The sequence below is a fragment of the Schistocerca nitens genome, chromosome 2 (assembly GCF_023898315.1).
Source record: "Schistocerca nitens isolate TAMUIC-IGC-003100 chromosome 2, iqSchNite1.1, whole genome shotgun sequence".
In the NCBI taxonomy this organism is placed as follows: domain Eukaryota; kingdom Metazoa; phylum Arthropoda; class Insecta; order Orthoptera; family Acrididae; genus Schistocerca; species Schistocerca nitens.
In genome coordinates this window covers 956,679,092-956,705,145 of record NC_064615.1, presented here as the reverse complement: position 1 = coordinate 956,705,145, position 26,054 = coordinate 956,679,092, and the positions used below count along the sequence as shown (strand labels likewise).

General features: G+C 41.6%; 1 long non-coding RNA gene across 1 annotated transcript in view; it reads right to left on the bottom strand.

Annotated features, from left to right (window-relative positions):
- Positions 1 to 13,257: 13,257 nt before the first annotated feature.
- LOC126234731 (uncharacterized) overlaps positions 13,258 to 26,054 on the bottom strand; it is a 1,127,504-nt gene continuing 1,114,707 nt past the window's right edge. The window contains exon 3 of the long non-coding RNA XR_007544767.1: positions 13,258 to 13,383. This is a non-coding gene — a long non-coding RNA (uncharacterized LOC126234731). The remainder of the gene's footprint in view (positions 13,384 to 26,054) is intronic.

The window sequence follows — 26,054 nt, the reverse complement described above, 5'->3', positions numbered from 1 at the left end:
ACAGCAATGCCTCTTTTTAATACCTGAATCATTGAAAGCTTCCTTGCACTGGCAAACTGCCAAAGCCTCTGCAATATCGAAGTCGTTTACTATCCCTGTAATGGCCTCGAAATGTTCATTGTAAAACAACACAGCTTCGACCAATGTACCCGAAACAGTTACCACTAGTTTTGGAGGTAAAGGCACATGTGGTACTTTTTCTCTGTAAGCCTTGATGCGAGCAGAAGCCTTTAGAAAAACTTTATTTTTGGATGAAATCAGTTTATTTACATTCTCAAACACGGAACGTACTTCTTCAGCAAGGCGATGTACTCCATGAGCGAAACACGTCACATGAATCAAATTGGGATAAAATACTCGGAGGGCTTTTCCTGCTTTGATCATATAGAGAGCAGCATATGAAAGATACAAACATCCTTTCATCTGCAGAAGATACTGGAAATATTTTTCTAATACCCTCATTCACAAATCTAGCGATCGTAGAATGATTTACTTTTTCAAGTTCTTTGCAAGCTGCTAAATAGGAAGAAGAAGGCTCTTCCTTTAAAGCACCAACAATTAATTTTACAATATAACGGCCACAAGTATCTGCACTTTCGTCAACTGAAATCCACAATTATGCTGTCGTTGAGTGCATTGCGTATTTCTTTCAGAACATTTACGTAAATTATCGGTACATAATTTTTACGCAATGTTGATTCATCTGGTATATTTTGATTTAAGCAATATTTGTGTTGGATGAATTTGAGGATAGGATTTGTAAGTCTGTTAAGAGGAATATTGCTTGCAATGAATGCTTCACGTAGATCCATGTCAAACCGACATTTTTGGTTACCTTTGAACCAATCCAATATACTGCAACTTGCTGTTGTCAGAAGTTGTTGTCGTGGTCCTTTCTGCTGCATTCCTGCGATATGAATACTTATCTTGATATGCTGGTCTATCTGAAACGTTTTTATTTTATTTTATTTTTTTGCACGAAACGTGTTTCTCGCAAACTCAACAATATAAAACAGCTCCGTCATATGTAAATGTTCCAGGATCGTCATTTTTTCACGAAACGACGTTTCTTTTGTTGGGGGGGGGGGGGGGGGGCATGGAGCACAACACCTTACACACTACACGTCGTAAACATGGTCAATTGTGTACAAGTAAATAGAAAGCTGAACTGAAACGACGGACGTGCGACTAAAAACTTGCGTAGTTTAATTTAATTGTTACCGACGCATACGGTATGACAGCGAAGGGGATTAACCGGGGGCGCGGGTGCAGGATTACTGACTACCTGTTCCTGTTCTTCTTCTGTAATGATTTCGCTGGGCAGTGGTCTTTCGGTTAGCGATTGCGCGCAGTTCTAGGTCGCGGCCAATCTGTGAGACATTCTAACTAAACCGAGCTAGAGACCACCTAATTTTTAAAATACTGTAAACACAGAGCGAAAATATGCATCGTTACTAGTATTAAGTTAGAAAATGCAATAATTGGTGAAAGGAGCCAAATATGCAAAAGCACATGCTACATGCAAATGCATATAATCCTGTCTCTATAAAATGACTGATTGTTTCACTCTTCTAGGATGCTACTTGTATTTATTCCCGGAGAACACGAGAAACACCTAATTGATTCTTTATTTACCATCTGTTTAACAATTTACACGTCAACAATAATTTCAAAAAGTCTCTCACTAAACACAGCTAACTGGTCACACATTTACTTATTATTTTGACTGTTGTGGAATTAATATTTCTTTATAGAACTGACATACAACAGAACACACCATACAACGTGTCTGTGCTTCACGACTGCTCGTTTCGGAATGATTAGGCAGTGCAAAACCATCAGCTAGGGAGCGCGGTTTAGACGGAACCTAAAGATACCCGAAGTCCACCTCCTGTCTTTTTATTTAAATTCTGTTCTTAGTTTTTTTTCTCAGTCGTACTGACCAACTATAATCACGTTAACAACTTCAGTTCCTCTTCTTCCTTTGTTGTTGTTTCCTATTTTTACAGTATTCCCTCATTTTCTCCCCATGAAGTCTATTCCTTTCTTCTGTCCATGTTGTTCCCGATTTTTTATTTCTTCTGCTTTGAAAGCCTTCCAAATTTAGTATTTTATTTTTAAAACGGTTTCTCTCTGCTATTTCTGATTCTTTGATGCTGTTTCTTTCTAGATCATTCCTTACTTCTGTAATGCATATTACTGTCAATTTCTTCCTCCAGAAACATGGGAGTATTTGTTTTGTTAGTCCATTTCCATCCATTCGGTAGAGGTGTCCGAAAAAGGTTAATCTTCGTTTTGCCATTACTTCAGATATTTTCTCTATATTTTTGTAGATCTCCTCATTACTTCTTATTTTCCTACCACATGCAGTCTTTATTGCACGCATTATTTGTCTAATAATCCTTCTTTCCAGTACCTCTAGCCTGTCCATCTTATAGTTCGGGCATTCAGATCCATATAAACATTCTGGTCGTACCACTGTGGTGTAGTGTTTTAGTTTTCTTTTTCTAGATATACATTTCTTGTTGTAAATATTTTTGGTCAAACCATATGCTCTTTCCATTTTCTTTATTCTTACACCTATTGCAGATTTTTCTAGTCCATTCTGTTGTATAGTCTCTCCAAGATATTTAAATTTATTTACTCGCTCTATTTTACCTATTTGTGTTTCTATGAATTTTGGCGCATTTTTTATATTTGTCATGAAATTTGTTTTTTCAGCTGAAATTTTGAGACCAGTTCTGTTTGTTATTTTGTCCAAAAGGTTTACCTGAATAACTGCTTCCGTCAGCTTTTCTGAAAGTATTGTAAAATCATCCGCAAAAGCCAAGCAGTTTACCTTGGTTGCATTTGTTTTCCTTCCCAGAGTTATTGGTTCAATTTTGTGATTTTTTAGCTCCAAATTCCAGATGATTACTATTTTTTCGAGAACACAATTAAACAGTAAAGGTGATAAACCATCACCTTGTCTAATACCAATTTCATATGGCTGAGATACTCCTGCCATAAATTTGACTTTAGGTATTATGCCTGTTAATGTTTCACGAATTATATTTGCTAATTTTCATGTAATACCAAATTCTCTAATGACCTTATCTATTGTTTCTCTGTCTATACAATCAAATGCTTTCTTGAAATCAATAAATGACACTGTTATTGGTTTGCTAGTTAATATTGTATGGCGAATTATTGACTTTAAGTTAAAAATTTGTTCTGCACGGGATCTTCCCTTTCTTAAACCACTCTGATATTCTCCCAGTTGTTTGTCTAAAGTATCTACCACTCTGATCAGAAGAATTTTTGATAATATTTTGTATGTCACTGGCAGAAGTTACACTCCTCTGTAATTATTGACATTTTATTTGTCTCCCATTTACGTAGCGGGTGGATTAACGCTGTTTTCCATTCAACTGGAATCTTTTCAGTTTTACAAATGTCCTCAAGAAGCAGTTGTAGGTCCTTTATGATTTTTGGATCTGACCACTTTAATAATTCTGCTGTAATGGAGTCTTCACCATTTGTTTTAATTTTGAATGTTCTGATGGCTTCATGAATTTCTAACACTGTTGGTGGGAATTCTTTCTCTGGATTTTGAGGTGTCACTGGAAAGTCTAATTTATTTGTTGGAACTGGACAGTTTAACAACTTTTCAAAAAATTTTACTTGGTTCAAAGATGAAAATTGCAAGATGGGTTTTGCTTATTATTATCACTTTTGAAATAAGTGGGCGATAGCCTGCTATTTAGAGGTAACTGTATTTGAATGTCAAGAAAATATAACGCATGGTTTTTATAATATTAATGATTGAAAATTATGGTTTTAGTGCGCTGCCTCCGAACACTGCGGCTAAGCACAGTGATGGACTACAATTCGGACGGTCGTTCCAGCGAAAGGGGTACCGTCGTACTATCTGCTACTGGTACTTCACACTGCTTATTGCGCCGTCTGTTTAATGTTGCAATCTCAACTGCTCTGAAGTGTGAATCTTGGAGCTAAATACAATGGCTGCTAAAGTATCCAGTCTTTGCACCCCTTTCAAATGTTTTCAAATTCTGATTGAATATTTGTCCAGCTTCTTTCAGACAGCACGTCATAGTAGATACCTGCACTATCTGCAAAAAGCCTGTGGTTACAATTGTAATATTGTTTGAAGGTTCATTAACACAAAACGTAACAGTACGTGTCCCAAAACATGTCGCTGTGGTACACCTGAAATTTTTTTTACGTTTGTCTATGACTTCCCATCCAGGATAACTTGCTGCGTCCTCCTCACCAAAAAATCATAGACTAGTCACAAATTTTGGTTGTTACTCGATGCGATCAACTTTTAATAATAAGCTTCGACGTGACACTGAGTCAAATGACTTTCAGAATTCGAGAACACTGCATCCACCCGAGTGCCTTGATTCAAGGTTTCCAGAAAAATGAGAGATGTCTTTCACATGATCGATGCTTTCGGAGTCTGTACTGGTTGGCGAGGAGGAGGTCATTCTGTCCATGAACCACGGACCCTTCCGAGGCAAGATGTCTTCAGTTGCTCCACGAGAAAGATAGCCATACGGTAGGTGAAACCACAGTGGATGGGTATTATTGGAGAGGCAAAATATGTGGTCTTTGAAGAGGGACAGCAGCCTTTGCAGTTGTTGCAGCGACAACAGCCTAGCCCTAGATGATTCCTTGTAAGGCTAGCCATTGCGGTGCTGTACTGCAAACGGCTGAAAGCAAGGGGAAACTACAGCCGCTATTTTTTCCGAGAACCTGCTGCACTTCTATGTGTTTAATGATAATGTCAGCCGATTGGGTAAAACATTCCAGCAATAAAATAGCGCACCATTCAGATCTCCGGTTGATGACCACTCAAGAAAAGCAAAACTGATATTCTACAGGCCGGAGCGTGCAATGTTACGAGTAGATCCCCTATCTAGCTGGGGTCGTTAGAGAATTTCGAAAGAAAAATGGATACGTTAATGTTAGATGTAGTGGGAATTAGTGAAGTGCGGTGACAGGAAGGACTTATGATTTGATGATTACAGTGTTATAAATACAAAGTGCAGTAGGGGTAACGGAGGAGAGTGGTGGGACTGATAATGGATATCAAAACAGGAATGTGGTTAAAACTATGATAAGCATAGTTAGCGTATTATGGTTGACAAGACAGGTTCGAAGCGAATATCCACTACATTAGTACAAGTATATACACTCACTAACTCCACTGGTGATGAAGAGACTGAAGGAATGTATGATGAGACGAGGGAAATTATTTAGATGGCTAAGACAGTGAGATTGTGATGTGGGACTGAAATCCGGTTGTAGGGAAAAAAAGGACAAATATAAGGAGAATATGTACTGCGGGAAAGGAATGAAAGAGGAATCCGCATTGTAGAATTTGGTGTGGAGCGTATGTAATAATTTCTAACGCTTACCTAAATAATCATATAAGAACTTTATACACATAAAGGAGACCTGGAGGCTTTCAGATCAAATAATGGTAAGACAGAGTGCTCGTTTTTCCCGCACGCCGTTCGAGAGTGGAATGGTAGAGAGACAGCTTGAAGGTGGTTCACTGAACCCTCTGCCAGGGACTTCATGGTGAATAGCAAAGTAATCATGTTGATGTAGATGGACAGAGATATCGAAACCCAAATTTAAAATGTAAAACTTGTCCTTGGACAGATGAGGAATCTGACAATAATTTATTACTGATGAACTAAATCACATTATGTGGTCGATTGTTTTTTTTAATCATATCTGAGGCGTCTCCGGTGTCATTCTCCCACAGATGTTCACTGTAGAGTGCGGGATGTACTGTAACCTCGGGGGGCCACGAGAGAGAGATCAGTCAGATTGGCTGGACTGCAGCCTCTGGACAGCGACGGCGAGTACCGCTGCCCGTGCTACAAGAGAGGATTGTGGAGTGGATCCGCTGGCGAGATGGACCAGACGAGACGGTGTTTGGATTCTCTGCGGGTATCGGCAGCGGGTTCTTGGAGTGTCAAGGAAGACACGTCGATCGGGAGTCGCAATTGTGATGAAGAAGAAAGGAAGTGGTTGTCGACTACATTGGACAGATATCCGATATGCCAACCTTGGAACTTTTGAGGCTTTGGGGCACATGTAGCAGGAGGTTCAGGGTTTAAGTCTCACTAAAGACAATGGACGAAGTGGCCGACGACTTCCGGGATAACAAGTTGTCCTCATTCAGCCAAATGCCTTGTCAAACAGTGCGAAGAAGCGGACGGAGTTGCAGGGCACATTCTTGCAGTCTGGATGGAAAACTGCCCCTAAACAAGAAAGAACCAGCAATATCAGCGGCATGAGGACTCAGAAGCCAATGGAAACTACTGTATTAAAGACACATATCGTGTATCCACAGGACATGTAAAAAAAAAAAAAAAAAAAAAAAAAAAAAAAGAAAAGAAAAATTCCCTGATCTCTCCATTGGCAAAAGCTTTCGAAATAGGCCCCGATTCGGATCTCCTGAAGGGGACTAGCAAGGGGTAGGTGACCACGAGAAAGGAAAATAAAGAGTTATGGGAGAATATGGGCTTGGTACTACGAATAAAAGACGAGAAAGACTAATTGCGTTGTGCAGTTAATTTCAGCTAGTAATAGCGAATTCTGTGTTCAAGAATCACAAGAGCAGGAGGTTCACTTGGAAAAGGCCGGAAAATTCAGGAGGATATCAGTCAGATTACATCATGGTTAGGCAGAGATTCCGAAATCAGGTACTGGATTGTAAGGCGGACCCAGGAGTAGATACAGACTCAGATCACAGTATAGTAGTGATAAAGAGTAGACTGAAGTTTAAGAGATTAGTCAGGACGAATCAATGCACAAAGAAATGGGATATGAAATGAGAAGGAGCGCTTGAAGTTCTATGGGGCTGTAGATACAGCAATAAGCAATATATCGGTAGGCAGTTCAGCTGAAGAGGAATGGACATCTCTAAAAAGGACATTCGCAGAAGTAGGAAAGAAAAACATAGATACAAAGAAGATAATTGCAAAGAAATCATTGGTAACACAAGAAATAATTCAGTTCAAAAATGGTTCAAATGGCTTTGAGCACTATGGGGCTTAACATCGGAGGTCATCAGTCCCCTAGAACTTAGAACTACTTAAACCTAAATAACCTACGGACAACACACATCCATGCGCGAGGTAGGATTCGAAACCTGCGACCGTAGCGGTCGCGCGGTTCCAGACTGAAGCGCCTAGAACCGTTCGGCCACACCGGCCGGCAATAATTCAGTTGATCGAAGAAATAAGGAAGTACAAAAGCGTTCAGGGAACTTCAGAATACAGAAATACGAGTCACTTAGAAATAAAATAAACAGGATGTGCTGGGAAGCTAAGGCGGAATGCCTATTGGAGAAATGTGAAGAAATAGGAAAATAAATAACTGTCGGAAGGACCGACTTAGCATATAGAAACAGTCAAAAGATCCTTCGGTGAAATTAAAGTCAAGGGTGCTAGCATTAAGAGTGCAATGGGAATTACACCGTTAAATGCAGAGGAGAGAGCAGATATCGCACAATCAGCGTAACAGCTCATGCATAAAATTTGCTGACGAGAATAACATACAGAAGACTGGAAAATAAAATTGAGGATCTGTCAGATGACCATCGGTTTGTTTTTAGGAAAGGTAAAGGCACCAGAGAAGCAATTCTGACATTGCGATTGATAATGGAGGCAAGACTGAAGACACATCAAGACCCGTTCATAGGATATGTCGACGGAGAAAAGCGGTCGACAATGTAAAATGGCGCAAGACGATGAAAATCTCAGGAAAAATAGGGTAAGCTATTATAATACACCATAGGTACGAGAACCAAGACAGGACAATATCTAGCTACAAAATAACCCATCCCGTTTTGAGCAAGGAACATATCAAAAGCAAACTAGCACTAGCAAAAAGCGCATTCCTGACCAGGAGAAGTCTACTAGTTTCAAACATAGATCTTAATTTGAGGAGATATTTCTCAGAAGATGTGTTTGGAGCATAGCGATGTATGGTAGTGAAACATGTACTGTGGGAAAACCAGAAAAGAAAAGCCTCGAAGCATTTGAGATGTGGTGTTACTGAAGAATGCTGTAATTTAGGTGGAATGATAGGGTAAGAAATGAGGAGGTTCTACGGAGAATCAGCAAGGAAAGGAATATACGGAAAACACCATCAAGAAGAAGGGGCTGAATCATATGGCATCAGCTAAGACATCAGAGAATAACTTCCGTGGTACTGGAGGGAGCTGTAGAAGGTAAAAACGGTAAACAGAGATTGGATACAACCAGCAAATAACTGAGGACATTAGTTGCAAGTGCTACTCTGAGAGATGAAAAGGTTAGAATGGTGAAGGAAATAGTGGTGGGCCGTGTCAAACCAGTCACAAGACGACTGACTAAAAGAAAATACGAACATGTCTGTGTTAGAAGTGTGACGGGATAACGGGATACTGTATTGAGAAAATCCATTGATCTAATGACTCCTGGAAAAGGCTTTCCAAGCTTCTTGTGTTTTCATTTACACAACCTTCAGACCGACGACACTTTGCGATGCAGCGAACTGACTTGTATCTTGTGGTATATTTCTAGAGGTACCTTGTCGATGTCGAGGCCAGACCACGACGGCATGAGTAATTTTGCGAACTACCAGTGACAGAAGTGAATAACTGTAAGTAATTATATCTTACTCCCAGTCGGGGACATATAAAAGAAAAAATGTAAGAAGCTATGTACGTCGTTGTAAAGTGGTTAACTGTAAAACAACCATCAAACAGTAACTAGGGTTTGTTTTTAATGAACCCTATCTTGTTTGACTAATTTTCCTCAAATTATGGTCTATAGTTTTAAATATTCTTTTAATTTTAAAAGATTAACATTTTTTTGTCTTTTTAAAGTCTTGGAAGATACGAGCACACTAGGTGTTAACTGACATTACGAACATATTAATACCTTTACACTGATTGGTGAATGCTTCATATTTGTATCTGTAAAAAATTGTTAAAGTGTCTTGAGTTTCATAAAAATTTTGGCGGTCAAAGCACTTAGGCATTACAAAATGCTATTTTTAAAAGCTTTTTAAAAGGGATGTTTATGAAATACTAATTCAAAGTATAGCTATCAAGTACCTTGGTAGAACACGGTGTGGCTGTTCGGCTAGTGTTGTTTTTGCATGTTTGGCTACTGAGTGTCAATAAAGTGGTAAAGATTCTTTTGTCTTTGAGTATGCCACCAGTTCACCCCACTCTCCATAAATTCATTTGTGTATCCTGTTCATGAACTGTAAATTAGAACTTAAGAAAATGCAAAATGGTAAGATATTTAGGATGTGGGATTTCTATAAGTTGAAAGAACGAGAGATTATTGAGAGTTTCAGAGGTTGCATTAGGCAACGCGTGATTAAACGGGAAAGGGCGTGCTGCAGAAAGAGAATGAGTAGTTTTGAGAGATGAAATAGTGAAGACAACAGGTGATAAAATAGGTAAGAAGACAAAACCTAATAGAAATCCTTGAATATTGAATTAAATTGATGGGAGAATAAGATATAAAATTCTCTATTACTAGCTGAAATTTGTTGCAGAATTCAATTAGTCTTTCTCTTCTCTCATTCCTTGCCCCAAGCTGATAGTGTCCTGCAACTTTTTTTTCTATTCCTTCCCCTACAACTACATTCCAGTCCCCTATGACTATTAACTTTCATCTCCCTTTACATACTATATTACCCTTTCAATATCCTCATATACATTCTCTATCTCTTCGTCTTCAGCTTGCGACGTTGACATGTATACCTGAACTATCGTTGTCGGTGTTGGTTTGCTGTAGATTGTACTAAGAACAACCTTATCACTGAACTGTTCACAGCAACACACTCTCTGCCCTAGCCTCGTATTCATAACGAAACCTACTCCCATTATACCATATCCTGGTTCTGTTGACCAAAATGGTTCAAATGGCTCTGAGCACTGTGGGACTTAACATCTGAGGTCATAAGTCCCCTAGAACTTAGAACTACTTAAACCTAAGTAACCTAAGGACATCACAAACATCCATGCCCGAGGCAGGATTCGAACCTGCGACCGCAGCAGCCTCGTGGTTCCAGACTGAAGCGCCTAGAACCGCTCGGCCACACCGGCCGGTGGTGCTGTTGATATTACCCCATACTCATCTGACCAGAAATCCTTGTCTTCTTTCCAAAAATTGGTTCAAATACTCTGAGCACTATGGGACTTAACATCTATGGTCATCAGTCCCCTAGAACTTAGAACTACTTAAACCTAACTAACCTAAGCACATCACACAACACCCAGTCATCACGAGGGAGAGAAAATCCCTGACCCCGCCGGCAATCGAACCCGGGAACCCGGGCGCCGGAAGCGAGAACGCTACCGCACGACCACGAGCTGCGGACTCTTCTTTCCATTTCACTTCACTGACTCCTACTATATCTAGATTAAGCCTTCGCATTTCTTTTGCAGATTTTGTGGCCTCTCTACCACGTTTAAACTTCTGACACTCCACTCCCCGACTCGTTGATTATTCAATCTTTTTCTCGTGGTCACGGTGTTCCCCTTAGTATCATGGTATGATGAGCCATTGAGTATGACCTTAGGTCACAGCTGATAGGATTTGAGGGAATTCTTACTGCACAATACTACGTCATGGATATGCCACATTCTAATGTGTTCCCTCTCATGTGACAGTGCTGAGGTGCGATTTTTCAAAAAAATGATGTACATCGACACTTGGTGTATGTATTTATGAACCGTCTGCATGATGTTGAGCTACACCACTGATCATAGAACATGCGTGGAAACAGCTCTGACGTGAACATCCCAGCGCCAGTATCCAAGACTAGTTATATGAGTGGTTGGGCACCTTTCCTTGGAATAGTATAGAACCTTCCCAACTTAATCAGTGCAAGCATTCAGGTGAGAGAGGGTGCTACGTCACACTGAAAGTGGATTCATATTGCTAAGTTACTTGTAATCGTCGAAATAATATATCGTCTCAACTGGTGATGTTTCATTTCGTTTCCACTCGCCTACAGGGAGCTCCATATTACTTTTTTTCAGGACGTGAAAATCAGCATCATACGTCGTGAATACATTACGTAAGTGAATCTTGAGGGGATATTCAGGAAATAATATAGCACAGTTTGAACTACGAGGGTCACTCCAAAAGAAATGCACACTATTTTTTTTTTTAAATTCATCTTTCGTTCTACATGTTTGAAAGTTTTACGGTGTGTAGATACATCCTTTAGGAACAATATTTTCATCTCTACACATAATTTCCACCCCTCTCAACTGCCTTACGCCATCTTGGAACCAGCGCCTGTACACCGGCACGGTAAAATTCTGGACCAACCTGTTGGAGCCACTGTTTGGTAGCGTGCACAAGAGAGTTATCATCTTCAAACTTTGCTCCACGAAGAGAGTCTTTCAGTTTCCCAAAGAGATGATAGTCACATGGAGCCAGGTCAGGACTGTAAGGCGGGTGTTTCAGTGTTGTTCATCCGAGATTTGTGATCGCTTCCATGGTTTCTTTGACTGACATGTAGCCGTGCATTGTCGTGCAACAGCAAAACATCCTGCTTTTTCCGATGTGGTCGAACACGACTCAGTCGGGCTTGAAGTTCTTCAGTGTCGTCACGTGTGCATCAGAATTTATGGTGGTTCCACTTGGCATGGTGTCCACAAGCAAGAGTCCTTCGGAATCGATAAACACCGTAGCCATAACTTTTCCAGCAGAAGGTGTGGTTTTGAATATTTTTTCTTGGGTGAATTTGCATGATGCCACTCCATTGATTGCCTCGTCGTATCTGGTGAAAAATGATGGAGCCATGTTTCATCACGTCATAAGTCTTCCAAAAAATTCATCTCCACCATTCTCATACTGCTCCAAAAGTTCGCTGCATACCGTATTTCTTGTTTCTTTGTGAGCCACTGTCAATATCCTGGGAACCCACGTAACACAAACCTTTTTTAACGAAAACAGTTTCAGTATTCTGCAAACATTTCCTTCCCCTATCCCAACGTAGCGCGACAATTCGTTCACTGTGATGCGTCTGTCAGCAGTCACCAGTTCGTTAACTCTCTGCACATTGTGTGGAGTGTGTGCAGTACGAGGCCTGCCGCTGTGAGGACAGTCCTCAATATCACCGTGCGCGATTTCATCACGTCACCTGCTTGCCCACTGACTAACTGTACTGCGATCGACAGTAGCATCCCCATACACCTTTTTCAACCTCTTGTGGATGTTTTCCACTGTCTGGTTTTCACAGCACAGGAATTCTATGACAGCACGTTGCTTCTGACGAACGTCAAGTGTAGCAGCCACCTCGAAGACATGCTGTGACGGCGCCACTCAGGGGAACAGGTTCAAGTAAGTTTGAAAACAAGCGAAAAGGATAGGCACTTGGTTCAGGGAGTGGCAATTGACCCTTAACATAGACAAATGTAATGTATTGCGAATACATAGAAAGAAGGGTCCTTTATTGTATGATTATATGATAGCGGAACAAACACTGGTAGCAGTTACTTCTGTAAAACATCTGCGAGTATGCGTGCGGAACGATTTGAAGTGGAATGATCATATAAAATTAATTGTTGGTAAGGTGGGTACCAGGTTGAGATTCATTGGGAGAGTCCTTAGAAAATGTAGTCCATCAACAAAGGAGGTGGCTTACAAAACACTCGTTTGACCTATACTTGAGTATTGCTCATCAGTGTGGGATGCGTACCAGATCGGGTTGACGGAGGAGATAGAGAAGATCCAAAGAAGAGCGGCGCGTTTCGTCACAGGGTTATTTGTTAAGCGTGATAGCGTTACGGAGATGTTTAGCAAATTCCAGTGGCAGACTCCGAAAGAGAGGCGCTCTGCATCGCAGTGTAGCTTGCTTGCCAGGTTTCAAGAGCGTGCGTTTCTGGATGAGGTATCGAATATATTGCTTCCCCCTACTTATACCCCCCGAGGAGATCACGAATGTAAAATTAGAGAGATTCGAGCGAGCACGGAGGCTCCACGGCAGTCGTTCTTCCGGCGAACCATACGCGAGTGGAACAGGAAAGGGAGGTAATAACAGTGGCACGTAAAGTGCCCTCCGCCACACACCGTTCATACATGCAGAATTTTTATTAAAATAGTGTGAATTTCTTTTGGAGTGACCCTCGTAGAACATAGGTCGTATTTGTAGCGGCAGTAGGAATGCGCACAGTGGCGTCGCGGGCGCACAGTGGTGTGACGTAGCCTGGCTCACCTTTCTCGTGGTCGCGCCGTCCTCTGGCTTGGCGGGCGTCAGGCAGCCGAGCAGCGCGGCCACCAGCAGCAGCAGCGACCTCTGCAGCCAGAGCCGGGACTGGCCCATCGCAAGGCCTCATTGGTCCTGCAACAGAGGAGCCCACCCTCACACACTGCCACAGACATTTACCGCAAACGTCATTTAGAGACGTCACACTGCCATAACCATTTACAGCGAACATCTGCATACAGACTTCAACAAGTAACACAAGCGTGTGAAGGAATAATTTTTGTGTACTTTCCAGTGGGTGAACGTACAGATATGTTTGGTCCCAAAATTGTAAGCTGACTCTCGTAATGTGACAGACTAAGTACCGAATTTTGAAGTTTTAGGTCCCACATCAAATACGACACCCGAGCCACATTTTAGTACGTTTCTAAATTCTCTAATACACTACTGGCCATTAAAATTGCTACACCACGAAGATGACGTGCTACAGACGCGAAATTTAACCGACAGCAAGAAGATGCTGTGATATGCAAATGAGTAGCTTTTCAGAGCATTCACACAAGGTTGGCACCGGTGGCGACACCTACAACGTGCTGACATGAGGAAAGTTTCCAACCGATTTCTCATACACAAACCGCAGTTGACCGGCGTTGCATGGTGAAACGTTGTTGTGATGCCTCGTGTAAAAAGGAGAAATGTGTACCATCACGTTTCCGACTTTGATAAAGGTCGGATTGTAGCCTATCGCGATTGCGGTTTATCGTATCGCGACATTTCTGCTCGCGTTGGTCGAGATCCAATGAGTGTTAGCAGAATATGGAATCGGTGGGTTCAGGAGGGTAATACGGAACGCCGTGCTGGATCCCAACGGCCTCGTATCACTAGCAGTCGAGATGACAGGCATCTTACCCGCATGGCTGTAACGGATCGTGCAGCCGCGTCTCGATCCCTGAGTCAACAGAGTTGAAAGACAACAACCATCTGCACGAACAGTTCGACGACGTTTGCAGCAGCATGGACTATCAGCTCGGAGACCATGGCTGCGGTTACCCTTGACGTTGCATCACAGACAGGAGCGCCTGCGATCGTGTACTCAACGACGAAGCTTGGTGCACGAATGGCAAAACGTCATTTTTTCGGATGAATCCAGGTTCTGTTTACAGCATCATGATGGTCGCATCCGTGTTTAGCGACATCGCGGTGAACGCACATTGGAAGCGTGCATTCGTCATCATCCGGCGTGATGGTATGGGGTCTCATTAGTTACACGTCTCGGTCACCTCTTGTTCGCATTCACAGCACTTTGAACAGTGGACATTTCAGATCCGTTACGACCCGTGCCTCTACCCTTCATTCGATCCCTGCGAAACCCTACATTTCAGCAGGATAATGCACGACCGCGTGTTGCAGGTCCAGTACGGGTGTTTCTGGATACAGAAAATGTTCGACTGCTGCTCTGGCCAGCACATTCTCCACATCCCTCACCAATTGAAACCGTCTGGTCAATGGTAGCCGTGCAACTTGCTCGTCACAATACGCCAGTCACTACTCTTGATGAACTGTGGTGTCGTGTTGAAGCTGCATGGGCAGCTGTACCTGTACACGCCATCCAAGCTCTGTTTGACTCAATTCCCAGGCGTATCAAGGCCGTTATTACGGCCAGAGGTGGTTGTTCTGGGTACTGATTTCTCAGGATCTATGAACCCAAATTGCGTGAAAATGTAATCACATGTCATTTCTAGTATAATATATATGTCTAATGAATACCCGTTTATCATCTGTATTTCTTCTTGGTGTAACAATTTTAATGGCCAGTAGTGTAGTTTTATTTATTTATGTTATTGTCTGTCCAAATGTCACAAGACTGATTCTACTGCTAACATACAAGGAAATTCTGTGGAGTAATTACGGTGACAGCTTGAACTGACAATAGTAAACAATAGATATGCATTCGATCAGTTCTGGATTAGGCACATAGCAAGAGTTAACAGATACTATGAACCTCGTGCATTGGGAACTCTGAGCATAGGCTAACAAAAAAAAAAAAAAATTCTAGCAAGTTAGATGTAGATGGTATTATACCCACTGTCCAATGGAAAGATGGTGGTTTCCATATCTAAAATGAGCAGTAACAATTTTAGCTTATTACTAAAAGTGGTAGGGGTAAGCTATAGCAACAGACGGGTGATATAGTGCATGTAAAAGAGCCAAGAGGGAAAAATAAAGAGTGGAAGAGCAAGAACGTAGGGCTCAGATTAAATAGGTTGTAAGAACCGGGCTGCAGTCATTCGCTCCTACTGTTTAATCGAAGAAGCAATGATGGAAGTAAAAGAATTGTCCAAGAGTCGAATTAAAATTCAAGAAGGAATGTCAATTATATGATTCGCTGATGACATTGCGATCCTCAGCGAAAGTAAAGAATTACAGGACCTGATGAATGGTATGAACTGTCTAATGAGTACAGGATATGGACTGAGAGTAAATCGAAGAAAGACGAAAGTAATGTGAAGTAGCAGAAACGAGAACAGCGAGAAACTAAACATCAGGATTAGTGATCACGAAGTAGATGATGTTACGGAATTCTGCTATCTGGGCAGCAAACTAACCCTTGGCAGACGGAGCAAGGAAGACATAAAAAGCAGACTAGCTCCGGCAGAAAGGGCGTTTCTGTCCAAGCGAAGCCTACTGGTATCAGGCCTTAATTTGAGGAAGAAATTTCAAAGAATGTACGTTTTCATCGGAGTGTTAAATGCCGCGCGGGGTAGCCGAAGTGTCTTGTGCGCCTTGCCACGGTTCGCGTTGCTCCCACCGTCGGAGGATCGAGTCCTCCCTCGGGCATGAGTGTACGTTAGTTTAAGTTAAATTACGTAATGTGTAAGCCTAGGGACCGCTGTCCTCAGCAGTTTGGTCCCATAGGAAATTACCACAACAAACAGCGTTATATAGTAGTGAAACATAGATTTTGGGCGAACCGGAAGAGAATCGAAGCATTTGAGGTGTGCTGCAACAGACGATAATTGAAAATTAGATGGACTGATAAGATAAGGAATGAGGAGGTTCTGCGCAGAATCGGAGAGGAAACGAATGTATGGAAAATACTGACAAGAAGGACAGAATGATAGCACATCTGTTTAGAGACTAGAGAACTACTTCCATTGTACTAGAGGGAGCTGTAGAGTATGAAAACTGTAGAGGAAGACAGAGATTGGAATATATCCAGCAAATAATTAAGGACGTAGGTAGCAAAGGGGCTACTGTGAGCCGGCCGCGGTGGTCTAGCGGTTCTAGGCGCTCAGTTCGGAACCGCGCGAGTGCTACGGTCGCAGGTTCGAATCCTGCCTCGGGCATGGATGTTTGTGATGTCCTTAGGTTAGTTAGGTTTAAGTAGTTCTAAGTTCTAGGGGACTGATGACCACAGATGTTAAGTCCCATAGTGCTCAGAGCCATTTGAACCATTTTTTTGGCTACTGTGAGATGAGCTGGTTGGCACAGGAGGGGAATTCATGGAAAGTCTTATCCAGTCAGAAGACTGATGACTCGAATAATTAACTGCTAGTCACAACATACATTATGTTATAATGGAATGCCCTAAAGTTGTTCGAGCTAATTGCAATAACTTGATCAAATAGGACAGGACTCGATTGATTACCAACAAGAAAGTCATTAAAAGATATTGTATGTATTGTTTAGGTCTACTATTATAGTTGTTCCTTTTTTCTACAATGTACCAGTATTCAGATTCCTTAAGGTATTTTTGAACAAGCCGTTTATCGATGTTTTATCTGATAAAAAGGGTTGTCGTTATAATTCATTTACTTCCAAATATTAAATACTTGTTTGCCAGTGAGACACTAGGGTGTGACTGACCTTTTGAAATTACTCGTACAATGGTGTAGAGTTGGATGCCAGGTTTCACACCATGCAGCCATCCACCCTGGTGGACCCTCATTTATGAAAATGTGACAAAAATAATTTATTCTAAGAGAAAAAAAAGAGTTTAGTCAGTAGTTCTATAGCGTAATGGTTTAGGTTCAATGCTCTTAAGCTACAGGTCACATGTTCAGCTCTTACAGAAAGGTAATATTTTAAAATTCTGTAATAAGTTAACACGTGTTTGTGTCTCTCGTCACGGAAATGGAACCGCATAATACTGCGCCATTTCTTTTTGCATTAAACTGGGTGAAAACGCAACGACAATTTACGGCGAGCTTCAGAAGGCTTTTGGAGAGGACGTTATAATCAGGAGCTCAAGTTTTTCATTGGCATAAAATGTTTAGTGAAGGCAGAGCGAATATTGAAGATGATGGTTGGTTGGTTGGTTGGTATGAGGAAGGAGACCAGACAGCGAGGTCATCGGTCTCATCGGATTGGGGAAGGATGGGGAAGGAAGTCGGCCGTGCCCTTTGAAAGGAACCATCCCGGCATTTGCCTGGAGCGATTTAGGGAAATCACGGAAAACCTAAATCAGGATGGCCGGACGCGGGATTGAACCGTCGTCCTCCCGAATGCGAGTCCAGTGTCTAACCACTGCGCCACCTTGCTCGGTATATTGAAGATGAAGGCCACAGTGGACGACCATCAACCTCACGGTCAGATGTCAACTGCGCCAGGGTGCGTGAACTCGTACGATCTGATGGAAGATTATCCGTAAAAATGAGTGCAGAAGAACTGAACATCAGTCGAGAGACGGTTCGTCTAATAATAACTGAAGATCTTGGTAGGAGGAAGATTTGTGCAAAAATGGTCCCCAAAAATCTTACATCACAACAGCGAGAAACACGGAAAAATGTGGCAGCTTATTTGTCAGAGCAAACGGAAATCAATCCAGAGAGACCATAAAAAGCTCGCATGTCAGTCGAAAGTGAACTGCATGCTTGTGTGCTTCTTTGATTCCAAGGGAATTGTTCATAAAGATTGGGTGCCTCCTGGACAAACAGTTAACCAATATTACTACAGAGAAATTTTAGAAAGACTTCGTAAAAGAGTTCTTCATGTCCGTGCCAACATTGCTGATAATTGGATTCTGCATCACGATAATCCGCCATCCCATACTTCGGTGTCAGTACAGCAATTTTTAACCTCAAAACAAATTTAAATACTACCACAGCCACTTTATTCACCAGATATCGCTCCGTGCGACTTTTTTCTATTTCCAAGAGTCAAAACGGCGGCAATGGACACCATTTTCAAACAACACAAGATGTCCAAAAAGCTGTGACGAGGGTCTTAAAGGATATTAAGGAAGATGAGTTCCAGAAATGTTGCCATCAATGGCAGAAAAGCTGGAGAAAGTGTGTTCAATCAGAAGGGAACTACTTTGTAGGAGACAACACTAAACTTGACTAAAACATTTTTTTTTCACATCAGTCTCATTACTTTATTGTCGCACCTCGTATGTAAATTGAAGGGGGGTGACTGGTATCAGCTGCAGTGGGACATTAAACGGAATCAGCGGTGACAGGCGAAAATGTGAACCGGACTGTGATTCGAACCCGGGATCTCTTGCTTACTACGCAGTTTCGATAACCACTACGCCATCCGGGGCACTGCGTTATCGCAGCTGCACAGACTATCTCGGTACGCCCCACGGTCGACCCATACTCCCACCGAGCGCCACCTGCTGCAGTCCCTGTCCATTATACTCCTGTTTGCTACTTAGAGATTCCCACAGGAGGTCGGACGTAAGTGTTGTACATTCGCACTGAAGAAAGTGGCTCCACACCAGCCAGGCTTTTCCCATCATTGGAACCGACGCAGAACCAGCTTTCTCCAGAAAACGCAACAGAGACCCACTCCGCCCTCCCTTGAGCTCTATCTTGACATCACGGGAGTCGCAGAAGATGATGGGTTGCGGTCAGTGGAGTACACACTACAGGCTGCCGGGATCGGAGCTGTCCTTGAAGTAACCATTTTGTAACAGTTCGTTGTGTCGTTGTGGTCACAAAAGCTGCTCGAATTACTGCTCTCATACGCCAAACACGATGGCCTTCCCTCTCGGTAGTGCCACGTGGCCACCAGCGCCCGATGTTCTTGCGTCGGTATCTTCCCGTGACCAGCGCTGACAATAGTCTTTAGAGGGGCTGCGTTCCTGTAAAGTCTTTCTACAGCATTGCAGAAGGAGCATCCAGATTCTCGTGGGTCTGTTACACGACTTCGTTCAAACTCAGTCGGGTACTGATAATGGCGTCTTTGTCACCTTAAAGGCATTCTCGACTAATATCAGCTCACCACGTCCAATGATAACTAACGCTCACGACCGTTACAGCGTGTATTTAAAGCAATCCTTATTTGCAGCCTCATAGTGTTGCTACTAGCGCTATTCTTATGTGCATATCAAATTTCGATTTTATTTCGTATCCTAAGCTTTGAGGCCTAAAGCAAACCAAGGGCCATGTTCTTACCATTTGCTACAGTCCCCCACAGTGGCTTAATCCGGCATTGCATTTGACCAGAGAGATATGTGCAGGCGGTATTAAGTAGTAAATGTGTGACCGTAGAGTGTGAACGTTGTTCTGTCACAAATCACAGTGGGGCATTATCTATAAATTAAGACACTCTACAGAATGTTTTGAAGAAGAAAAAAGTATGTGCACAGTTTGTCCCGCACAGTTTGATTCCCAAACAAAGAGAACACTCGTGGACGCCTGCTGCGACCTCACTGAAATGCAAAATGCGGAAAATTCTTTTCTGGAAAAGCTCCTCATTGGTAACAAGACTTCGTGTTATCAATACGAACGTAACACAGAACGACAAAGTGCAGAAGTCCACACGAAGGGTCAATGCTTTGTCTACATAAACGACACTCAAAGCAATGTGACGTGTGAGACGAATAACATCCCAAAGGAGAACTTTTTTGGCGGTATGAACATCCTATATGCTGCAGTCACGTGAAGGAAGACTACGTAGAGCATCTGAAACATTAAAACCACCATCTTAACGTTTCTCTATCTTTTTATAAACCCTTCTCGAAACTTTTTAGACTGAGAGGCTATGTTATGACTGAATACAAATCGTGTCATTATTAGCTATGTAAATGGTATATCTGTTTGCAATGTAAACATTGCCATATTACATAATTATATTTAAGATTTATATAAGGAGACGAAGAACACATGAAAATATCCGTTGTTGTGTGAATTCTGAAACGTTAGTAAGGAATTTAAAAAAAAAGTAAGGAATTTAAAGAAATTTAAGATTCATATAAGGAGACGAACAACACATGAAAATATCCGTTGTTGTGTGAATTCTGAAACGTTAGTAAGGAATTTAAAGATCGGTGCGTTAAGATTTAACAACTCTAAATTCTTAAAAATATTCATGGTAAGTTTGAAACCAAAATGTTAGGTCACATACTCTTGTCAATAGCCAGCTGTGCTATCTTCGTTATGTACGCCAGGGTGCGAGCTGTTTGATTTGTAATTAGTCTCGGTAATCATAACTTCACTAATGTTGTAATGTCAGCAATAAGTGTACTGGTTTTGATTGTTAAAAATATACATATGCAGCTGCATCTATAAAGTCAGTGCTCACAGGCAACTTATTTGAGAAATTACAAATTGGTTGCAGTTAACACTGCTTAGAAAATGTTCTGAGCTTATTTTATTAAACTTCAATCAAAATATAAAGGTATGTTTTATTCACACTGTCACATTTATGTTACCCAAATTTAAAGAGCACAGCAAAGATATTATAACCACCATTGTTTACGTGATAATGAACATATAAGATATGCATTATTCTTTATTTTAATAACATACAACTAATATTTCTATCAAAATTGTGATACTCTTCGCTCTCAGTTATTTCAGAGAAGCAGACAAAAATAAAGAGCGTGCAGGATTTTACATGAGTATTAATAAAATTCCGACAATTTTTGGCTACAGGGTAACTGGCACAAATTTGAAACCTTGTTCATCCAAATAATTATCCAGGGATTACAATTATGGACTACGGAAATTGGAACCATCTAAAAAATATTCTCGAGAAGGTGAAGAAAGGTTGGCATTTCATTGGCAGAAAACTTAAAAAGTGCAACAGATCTACCGAAGAGGATGTCTACTCAACGCTTGTCCGTCATCCTTTGTAGTACTGTTGTGTGGTGTGGCGTCTCAGCAAGACAGGACTGGCAGAAAAATCGAAAAAAACTTCGAAGAAGGCTGCTCATTTCCCATAGTCACATATACTAGCATGGATATCATTAAATTACGAGCGAGTTTGAGATCACACTCATTAAAACAAAGGCTTTTTCGTTGCGGCGTAACTTTTTCATGAAACTTCAAACATCAGCTTTCTCCTCCGTAGGCCAAAATATTTTGGTGACTCTCACATACACTATGTGATCAAAAGTATCAGGACACCTGGCTGAAATTCACTTACAAGTTCGTGGCGCCCTCCATCGGTAATGCTGGAATTCAATACGGTGTTGGCCCACCCTTAGTCTTGATGAAAGCTTCCACTGTCACAGGCATATATTCAATCAGGTGATGAAAGGTTTCTTGGGGAATGGCAGTCCATTGTTCACGAAGTGCTGCGCTGAGGAGAGGTATCGATGTCTGTCGGTGAGGCCTGGCACAAAGTCAGCGTTCCGAAATATCCAAAGGTGTTCTATAAGATTCAGGTCAGGACTCTGTGCCGGCCAGTCCGTTACAGGGGTGTTGTTGTCGTGTGACCACTCCGCCACAGGCCGTGCATTATAAACAGGTGCTCGATCATTTTGAAAGATGCAATCGCCATCCCCGAATTGCTCTTCAACAGTGGGAAGCAAGAAGGAGCTTAAAACATCAATATAGGCCTGTAGTGTGAAAGTGCCACGCAAAACAAGGGCTGCAAGGCCCCTCCATGAAAAACACGACCACACCATAACACCACCGCCTCAGAATTTTACTGTTGGCACTACACACGCTGGCAGATCACGTTCCCCGGGCATTCGCCATACCCACACCCTGCAATCGGATCGCCATATTTTGTACCGTCATTCGTCTCTCCATACGAAGTTTTCCACTGTTCAATCGTCCAGAGTTTACGCTCCTTACACCAAGCGACGCGTCGTTTGGCATTTACCGGCGTGATGTGTGACTTATGAGCACCCGTTCGACCATGAAATCCAAGTTTTCTCACCTCCTGCCTAACTGTTATAGTACCTGCAGTGTATCCTGATGCAGTTTGGAATTCCTGTGTGATGGTTTACATCGATGTCTGTCTACTACACATTACTACCCTCTTCAACTGTCGGTGGTCTCTGTCAGTCAACAGACGAGGTTGGACTGTACGCTTTTGTGCTGTACGTGTCCCTTCATGTTTCCACTTCACTGTCACATCGGAAACAGTGGACCTAGGGCTGTTTAGGAGTGTAGAAATCTCGCGTACAGACATGTTACAATTGACATTGAATCACCTGACCACGTTCGAAGTCCGTGAGTTCCGTAGAGCGCCCCATTCTGCTCTCTCACGATGTCTAATGATAAATGAGGACGCTGATCTGCAGTACCTGGCAGTAGGAGGCAGCACAATGCACCTAGTATGAGAAACGTATGTTTTTGGGGGTGTCTGGACACTTTTGATCACATAGTGTATGATTCGTATCATTGCTGTTCCATTCTCCTGGTGGCAGTTGTGATGTCCTTACAACATTTGCACCCAAACTAATTTTCCATTTATAGTGGGGAGTGAACGAAGGACACAACGTCTTACAGTGATTGATAAATATGTTTTGGTTAGTCGTATAACAGTTGTCACAGTAATTAGGTGACTACTAATCATCATAAGAGCACCATCAGTAGACAGTTCAAATTTTATATATAATATTCTATTAAAAAGTGACATGAACAGGTTGAATGGACTTTTCAAATTTTTATATACTATCTTCCCTTAAAATGGTTGTTAGACACATAACTTTCATATTTATGAAATTCAGATACATGGAGTACTAATTTTTTAGTGTCGCAAATGAGTGGTTATTCAAAAATAAAGCTCCTAGGAGATGGGCTTGATCCCAGGACCTCATTTTACGCATCATCGATGATTTTTGGACCCGATTTTCATGGCTAAAATGGATCAAATGGGTGAGCAAGCATCCGTCCCCCCTCCTGTATATACGTCAGCATTACCGATTTTCGAACTTCTGCAGGACGTACAATTTATGCAGAAGTGACAGACGCCACTTCGATTGTTGGCGACAAAGTGTTGTTTTGAGCTATACATACTAAGACCCTCTACAGTATAATGCTGTCCTACATCAGTGATCGCAGCAGAATAAGAGTCAATTTCTAAATCCAGGAGACCGCTACGGTCGCAGGTTCGAATCCTGCCTCGGGCATGGATGTTTGTGATGTCCTTAGGTTAGTTAGCTTTAACTAGTTCTAAGTTCTAGGGGACTAATGACCTCAGCAGTTGAGTCCCATAGTGCTCAGAGCCATTTCTAAATCCAGGAAATCAGTATAAGAATCACGTAACCGTCTAATTTTTTTAATTTTTCTTCTTATTTTCACACAATACAATCGCCGCTACAGAGACATTGAAAATTAAAATTTTATGCACGTAATTTTACTTCTTACAATCTACCTAACATCTTTAGTTCCGCGGTTGACAACATCACATTAATGCCTGCCACTTGCGAAGGATGTCAAAGGTCAGTATAAGACAATTATTGAGAATTTCTCTCTCTCTCTCTCACTCTCTCTCTCTCTCTCTCTCTCTCTCTCTGTGTGTGTGTGTGTGTGTGTGTGTGTGTGTGTGCGTGTGCGTGTGTGTGGAGGGGGGGGGGGGGAGGGTTCTCGCCGATTGGTTTTTGCTTGGTGTACCAAAGCAAAGGACTCGTCTTCAATACTCACCAGCAAGAAAATTTTTAACTGACATCAAACGACCTCCTGCGTTCCTGGCAGTGACAAGTGAAGACCGTCGGGCTCTGCCGTCATTCGGAATTCCTGTCAAAAGTAATGTTCTTCTCCCAACACCGAATGGAGCGTAATCGGCTTACAAGGGGAATGTCATACATTTATGTCACCGATTTTGATGAACCTTTGCAAATGAAGTTCCATATTGAAAATAAGGAACCCGTATATTGGACTTTTGTTAGACACTCTCGACTTATTGAAAAAAAAAAACATTGAAAATCGTGTTTTGATCCTGTAGCTTGTCTACACGTAAGTCTACGCGTCTAGCTGAGCGAGGTCGGCTGTCGAGGTATTAGACCACCAAACCGCTAGTTCGTGTGGCTTTTTTTTTCATTCGATATTTCTTTCAGTCCCTGATAACATTCTAATGCCTCTGCCTCTCTACATCGGGCGGTGCACTTAACAACCTGAATGCGATATGTTTTCCTCGAGCAGTGCGGCGAGATTTCATTCGTGTGCTGCGTATGGTGGGAGAACTATTTATGTTTTGAGGTTTCTATGGTATGTTCGCCCCACTCATTGTGAAAGTGCTCACAAAGAGGTGATCAACTGAGATTGCTAATAATTTACTTAAGTAATATTTTTATTCACACATCCCGATGTTTCATTTCAATAAAAGGGTAAGAAAAGTACTCAGGTAATCAAAATATTATTACAAATGACGGAAAAAATTTCGAATAAAAGAGCCGAAGGACCACGTAACACCTCGACCACGTTATTGGCGTTTTTGTTTTTCTGGTCTTTTGGAGTTGGACGGGGCGGACACCTTGGCAGTTGCTGTACTTCATCTTTGAATATTTCACTGTGTTTTTCGTGCTTCAGAAAGTAGCCTCTGCTCTGACCGACGCGCTGAGCCACCCTGCCGACATCACTTGTGTTCCTATACGTGAATAATTACGTGTAACCGAGCTGCAGCATAACAATATGACTTTCGTCATTAACTTTGTCCTAGATTTTTTCAGTGAGTGGGGAGTGTCTAGCAAAGAGCCGTAACAGCTGTCTCTTTATTTTCAGTGTAGAATGTTGTAGCGAAAATCAGTGGCCCATACATCAGACTCTCTCCTCGTCGTATTGGGTGATGGTAGGGCCGAATGGTGGTGCCGTTCAAAATTCTTAATGTTGCTTACACACAAAATGTAGGTTTTATGTTATTATTGAAAAACAAGAAATAAAAACTTATTATTTGTTTGGATACAATGGCTTGAGCAATTCGTTAGTTGCAACTCTATTCTCTGTTGAGCATGTTTCTTTCCATGCTATCAGACTTTTGAAGTTCATGGAACGTGACTGTGAACGACACCACTGATTCCTTTATAATGTTTGCGATAATCGTTATTATTAAAATTTTAGATTTTTTTCCTTTTAGATGACGAAAAGATAATGCGATCTATGTAGAAATGCAAGAAAAATGTGACAAAGAGGGTACTCGAACCGTCATTTGCTGACCAGTGGCATGTCGGTTGATCGGACAATAAATTATCTTATTTTCTAGCAAAACTCGGTGCTCGAAGCTTTTGGTTGAGATAATCGTATGTTCTAGTATTAAGTCCTAACAGATGGTCTTTAATTGTTTTAATAAGACACCGGCTTTCGATTAATTAGCTGCAGTTGCGAAGGTTCGCAATCATTTGTAGACGTTAGTAGTTTTGTATAAGAATTATAAACAAGAATTTGGCTTACATTTGACACAGTATTTCGAGTAATATTCCATAATATGTGCACTTAAGACAGGCTACTAATAAAATTAATAAACAGTCTGCCCAGCTAGCCGATAGTTAATTTTTATTTGGGTACCGATAGCACATTTGTTTCGAGATCGATCTATGACAGCCGGCAGTTTATTATCTTCATTACATATCCTTAGAGGAAACTGTCACTTCTGTAAAAACAGCTTGTTTATTTTTGTTAGATTTA